The sequence below is a fragment of the Sciurus carolinensis genome, chromosome 1 (assembly GCF_902686445.1).
Source record: "Sciurus carolinensis chromosome 1, mSciCar1.2, whole genome shotgun sequence".
NCBI lineage: Eukaryota > Metazoa > Chordata > Mammalia > Rodentia > Sciuridae > Sciurus > Sciurus carolinensis.
Genome location: NC_062213.1, coordinates 192,640,823 through 192,646,947, shown reverse-complemented (window position 1 = coordinate 192,646,947; position 6,125 = coordinate 192,640,823). Strand labels below are relative to the sequence as shown.

Below are 6,125 nucleotides of genomic sequence, written 5' to 3'. Positions count from 1 at the left end.
TGTTGCCTATCTTTTTTTTTTGTGGGGGAGAGGGAATATGGGAAATCAAACCCGAGGACCCTTCTTTACCAGTGAGCTATATCCATATCTCTTATTTTATTTTATTTTGAGAAAGGACTCACTAACTTGCCCAGGCTGGCCTTGAATTTGCAATCCTCCTGCCTCAGCCTCCTAAAGGAGCTGGGATTATAGGCATCTGGCACCACCACGCCCAGCAAATTGTTTCCTATCTCTAGGAATTTGCTACCTGTGGGAGGGGCAGTCCTTCCAGGATCAGCCAGGCCCCAGGATGTCCAGGCATCATAAAATAGATGATAAAAAAAGCATGATTAATTCATTTAGGGCATGACTACAAAACAACAGAACATTTGTACCTTAAGAGGTAGTTAAAATCAGTGAGGTTAAAAAAAAAAAAAAACAAAAACAGTGAGGTAAATCTTCATGTTCTGGCACGGATGACCTTGAAGACACAAAGTCAAAAACAAACAAGTCTGGGAACAATACTTGCCCATACGATTCCCACTGCAAACATATTTGCAATGTGTCAAAAAGTGTATGAATGGAGAGACAGCAAACTAGCCTCAAGGGTTATGTTTGGAAAGGGCAGTGGGGTTAGAGAAGGATCAGGTGGACTTTTACTATGTCTGTACTATTTTTTTTGGGGGGGTGGGTACCAGGGATTGAACCCAGGGGCTCTCAACCACTGAGCCACATCCCCAGCCCCCTTTATTTTCTATTTTGAGTCACGGTCTTGCTGAGTTGCTTAGGACCTTATTAAGTTGCTGAGGCTGGCCTTGAACCTGTGAATCTCCTGTCTCAGCCTCCTGAATTGCTGGGATTACAGGTGTTGCCACCATGCCTGGCTGTACTGTATTTCTTATAATAAAACCAAGTTCAGGGGCTGGGGAGATAGCTCAGTCGGTAGAGTGCTTGCCTTGTAAGCACAAGGCCCTGGGTTCGATCCCCAGCACCCCCCAAAAAAAAAACAAAAAAACAAAACCAAGTTCATATATCATCTGTATAATTCAGTAGGGAAAAAAAAATATATATATATATATATTTATTTATATATATATATGTATATATATAAAATTCGTAGATCAGACCCAGGGCTCCCACCTGCTAGGCAAGTGCTCTACCGCTGAGCTTCGCCTTCAGCCCCCAAAGATGAATGTTTAGGGCCCTCTCCTTCACCCCACCAATGCCAAACTCCGTGTGGAATGCTGTGTCAGGAACAGCGCAGGGCGGGTGGCGTGGGAGCAGAGGAGTCTGACTCTGGCCCTGCGCAGACCATCAGGGAGGGCTTCCTGGAGGTGAATCCTGGGTTGTGTTTTGAAGGATGGGTGAAAATAAGCCCAAATGAAGATGCTGAGAAAGAGTATTCTGGACAAAGGGAAGAGTGTGGGAGGCATGGAGGGACAGTAGGAAGTAGGAGTGTGAGATTTGAGAGGGAGGAGGAGAAAGGAGGCTGGGGAGGCTGGTGGAAGTGGGTCTCCAGAGGCCTCCTAAGCCCGACAGAGGAATCTGGAGAGCCTCGGAAAGCTGGGCAACTTTGAGTGGCCAGGAGGGTGAGGCAGGGCCTCGATGGACGGTCTGCAGTGAGGCCGAGGATCCTGCGGCGCCTCCCACACTATGCCACGTGGCTCTGAGCCCTAACACAGTCATTTTAAACTTTAAAGTACATCAGAACCGCCTTGAGAGTCTGCTAAAAGCCCTGTTTGCTGACTCCCACCCACAAGAGTTTCCAGTAAGTTTGAGGTGGCTCTGGAGAAGGTGCATTTCTGACAAGCACCCCCCCATGATGCTGCTGGCTGGGGGTCCCACTTTGAGAACCACAGCTCTAACTTACCGACCCATTCCCACCTCAGGGCCTTTGTACCTACTGTTCCCTCTCTTGAGTATGTTTCTCCCCAAATCTTTGTCCCTCCTCAGAGAAGGCTTCTGTGACCGCTCATTCTAGGGTCGCCCCTCAGTCACTATCTTCTTGCCATTTTCTTTTCTTTGGGGAACTGGCTGCCGTTAGAAAATTTTCTTCCTGCTACTGTGCATGTTGGCTAGTTTATTCTCTTTTTTCTTCCTGGTGGTGGTGCTGGGGATTGAACCCAGGGTCTAGCATATGCTAGGCAAATGTTCATCACTGTCCTGCATACCCATCACCCGTTTTCTTTAATTAAAATGCAGGCTCTGGCGCTGGGGCTGTAGCTCAGAGCTAGAATGACTGCCCAGCTGTGCAGAGGCGCTGGGGCTGGGTCCCCAGTGCCTGATCACAAAACTATTTTAAATGTAAGCTCCAAGAAGGCGGGAACCCATCCCCAGGGCTCTAGGTTGGCGCTTGGCAGGCAGGGGGTGCTCGGAATTGATTAAATGAAAAGCTGCTAGGCCAGGTGCATGGGCACATGCCCACCATCCCAGCTATTCAGGAAGCTGAGGCAGGAGGATTGCAAGTTCAAGGCCAGCGTCGGCAACTGAGCAAGACGGTCTCAAAATATGAAATAGAAAGGACTGGGGACGTAGCTAGGGGTAGAAACGGGCTCCTGCAGCCTGGGGCCCTCCTGCCGGGTTGGGCTGGGTGGGACAGAGCTGTCCTTCTAGGTTAGAAAAACTGAGTCTCTTTGGGGGATGAGGGCAGGGTGGGGTGAGAAAGAGTTTAAAATAGGTGACCTTTTCAAGCAGGAGGAAGGAAGGGCCCGCTGACATCATAGCTGCGGGGCCCAGCGCTCCTCTGTGGCCCAGGCACCAGGGCCACCCTCGCAGCTCCAGCCTGGCCACTCCCACCTGCACCGCAGGCAGGGCTGGCGACGGCGTGGTGTCCACCCTGGGCCTGCCTCCGTCCCTCAGTCCTCCTCCAGACCTTTGCTGCCCTCTGCATTTTGGAGGTGGGGTGAGGCGTGGGTCCTCAGTTTCCCTGGGACCTGAAGGTCCCTGAGGGTCGAGGCCAGGCTTCTCTGCTCACTGTGGATGACCTCAACCCAACTACCCACTGCCCCCTGCTTCACCTGCCTCTGCCGGAGTTCTGGAACCATCTGCTGCTGAGCCTCCATCAAGCTGTCCACCCCCTCTCTCCCTGTCCACCAGTCCCTGGTCTCCTTGGCAGATCCTCCCTGTCCTCCAGGCTTGTGGGCACTGCTGCAGGAGAGGAAGAAGAATGGCCACCGGTTCCAGACCGGGTCCCGTCCCTGATGCCATTGTTGAACCTCTACCCTCCAGCCTCAGTTTTCCTTTCTATGTAGGGGGTATATCTACCTTCTAGACTGGGGTTAGGGTAAGAAGTGACCCTATTGTAAAAGCTGGTTCCATTTTCTCTACCCACCAACCCAGTCCTAGTTCTAGCTACCATTACCCTGAAGCTCTTCACAATTTTTTCTTTATTTCTGGTACCAGGAATGGAACGAAGGGACACTACATCCGCAGCCCCTTTTATTTTTTATTTTGAGACAGGGCCTCACCAAGTTGCTGAGGCTGGCCTCTAACTTCAAAATCCTTCTGCCTCAGCCTTGTGAGTCACTGGGATTCCAGGGGCACTGGGCCTGAATTTCTTGAAATGATGATTTCAGTAACACTAAGAGTCCCTGGGCCCACCCAGCAGGAAGGCTTGGTCCCAGCTGGGCCGAAGGCAGAGACCGTGTTGCACATTGTGACTCTACGCCCGCCTGTGCTCAGCTGGTCGGAGGGCAGGACAGTTTCCCGAGCACCCACCAGCGCCAAGTGCCTGCTGGGTACTCCACGGGCACGAGCCTCCTTCCAGCTCATCCCTGTGTGAGGCGTCATCATCCCCACCAGGAAAGCGACCTGGGAGGTGCCCTAACGTGTGCAAGCAGAGATTGGTGAGTGACATGACTGGACAAGTGGGCAGGTCCCAGTTCACGAAGGGCCTTGAAGACAGTCTTTTGAGGATGATGGGGAGCCACTGCCGGTTTTAGACAGAGAGAGAACCCGATCCGACTTCGACTGAAGACCGGGGCAGGGTTGAGTGGGGCAGGGAGGGAAGGAGGACAGTGGTTTGATTTCTGCTCCCAGGTGGTACGAAGGGAGGTGTCCTTGCCAAAGACGGGCAGTGCTGTGGGTGGGGAAGATGGGAACGCAGCTGGTTCCTGTGACCTGGAATGAGCCATTCGAGCCGGGCGGGGTGGGGAGCCTGGGGAAGGCCCACGTTGCCTAATACAGGGGTGTAGCCGGTTGCTTCGCCTCCCTGAGTGAGCAGTTCCTCATCTGCGAAGTGGGCTTCATCACAGGAGGGCTCCCTGGGGAGCCGAGAGATTCAGTGTGATGACATGCAAAGCGTCTCCGGCCTGGGGCCTGGCACCCCGCAAGTGCTCAAGCACCGCCAGGCATTGTGGGACTCTCACAGTGACCCTCCCGGCTCCTGGGCAGCCTCCCTGCAGGCCGGGGCCTGGGTTCCCAGGCGCATTCCTAAGCCCTGCAACGGCAGGTGGCACTGGAGGGATGACCTTGCTCTGCTTCCTGGCCGGGAGGGTGGGAACTGCAGCCAAGAGTGCAGGTGCCACCTCCCGTCCCTCCCTGTGGCTGCCTGAGGCCACTGCCAGGTGTGGGCGATGAGTCAGAGCCAGGCTGGGAGGACAAGGCAGCCCTGGGGCCTGAGGCTGTCACAGCCTCGCTCCCTCAGCCTCTTACAAGTGGGAGGGGGCAGGGGAGAGGGTTGGACCAGTGCCAAAGCCCTCGCCCCGTGTCACCAAGAGGACATGGGGCAGAGCCCCCACGGACCCCAGATCTACCTCTTCGCTGGCTGGAGGCGGGAGCAGACGTTACGTCCTGTTCATCTCCGCTCCTAGGATGTGCAGGACAGGGCCTGGCACACAGTGGGGGTGCAATAAATGTACACCAATGGAATGCAATGAAATTTGCACAGGACTCTGAGAAACAGGACTCGTTCAGGCGGACAGAGCATGGACGATTTATTCACCCTCTCTGAGTCTCAGTTTTTTTGTTAAACAGGAGTGATGATTGTAGAGTCCATGGTGAATGTTAAAGGAGGCGGGTTGAGCTGGACATGACGGTGTAAGCCTATAATCCCAGCTAATCAAGAGGCAGAAGCAGGAGGATCACAACAGCAGCAGGGTTTTTGTGACACTAGGCAGGGAATTTGCCTCTCTGAGCCTCAGTTTGCTTGTCAGGGAAATGGGGACAACAATGTGTACCTTCTGAAGGACCATTGTGAGGTATAAATGAGGCAACCTCAGAAAACCGTTTACTGGGCCTTTGACTCTATTCACAAAAACACAGATCACATTTCATTACAAATATTTATTACCATATCTGCTCCCCCCTGGATAGTGAGGCCATACTGAGTAGAGTCTTCTGAGATAGAAGGCATGGACTTGAATTCTGGACCTCTTTTACTTTGCTGTGTGACCTTGGACAATTTGTTCACCCTCTCTGAGTCTCAGTTTTTTTTTTTTGTTAAACAGGAGTGATGACTATAGTGTCCATGGTGAGCGTTCAAGGAGGCAGGCTGTGCTGGGCAAAATGGTGTAAGCCTATAATCCCAGCTAATCAAGAGGCAAAAGCAGGAGGAGGATCACAAGTTCAAGGCCAGCCTGGGCAACTTAGTGAGACCCTGTCTCAAAATAAGATAAAAAGGGCTGGGGATGTAACTCAGTGGTAGAGCAGCCCTGGGTTCAATCCCTGATATTGTGAAGCAGCTACGCGATCATGGAAGAACAGACTTGTAAGGAATCAGCAAGGACCAGCCACATGCCTGAGCCTAATGGAAAGAGCTGGCTGGGAATAGAGACTTGGGCTCTGGAACTGACTTTGAAGTCACTTGGCCGAGTCGGTGGACAAATCCTTCAGCCTCTCTGGGCTTAGCTTCCCAGCTATGAAAGGAAGGACTTGGACCCAATGGCCCAGGTGTCTTTCTGGCTGGGCCTCCTCCAAGCCTGGACCAAGTGGGGCGCGGTGGCCAGACCCCTGTGAGCTGACCTCTTGGTGGGAAGCAGAACACGGGTGATCAGGTGCATCCTGGTTTGGCTCCAGCAAGCCAGGGGGTTGAACCTGGGGCCTCTGTAGGCAGAGGATGCGCCTGCGGCACCGGGCTCCTCAGTGAGCAGGAGCCCAGGAGGGCTCACCTGGCCGGCCGAGGTCTGCGCTCACCCGCGGCTCTCCCC

The 6,125-nt window shown here is 53.3% G+C and overlaps 1 non-coding gene across 1 annotated transcript; it reads left to right on the top strand.

Moving 5' to 3' along the window:
* The first annotated feature begins 903 nt into the window (after positions 1 to 903).
* Trnat-ugu (transfer RNA threonine (anticodon UGU)) lies at positions 904 to 977 on the top strand. The gene has a single exon. It is a non-coding gene; the product is annotated as a tRNA-Thr (tRNA).
* Positions 978 to 6,125: the final 5,148 nt, after the last annotated feature.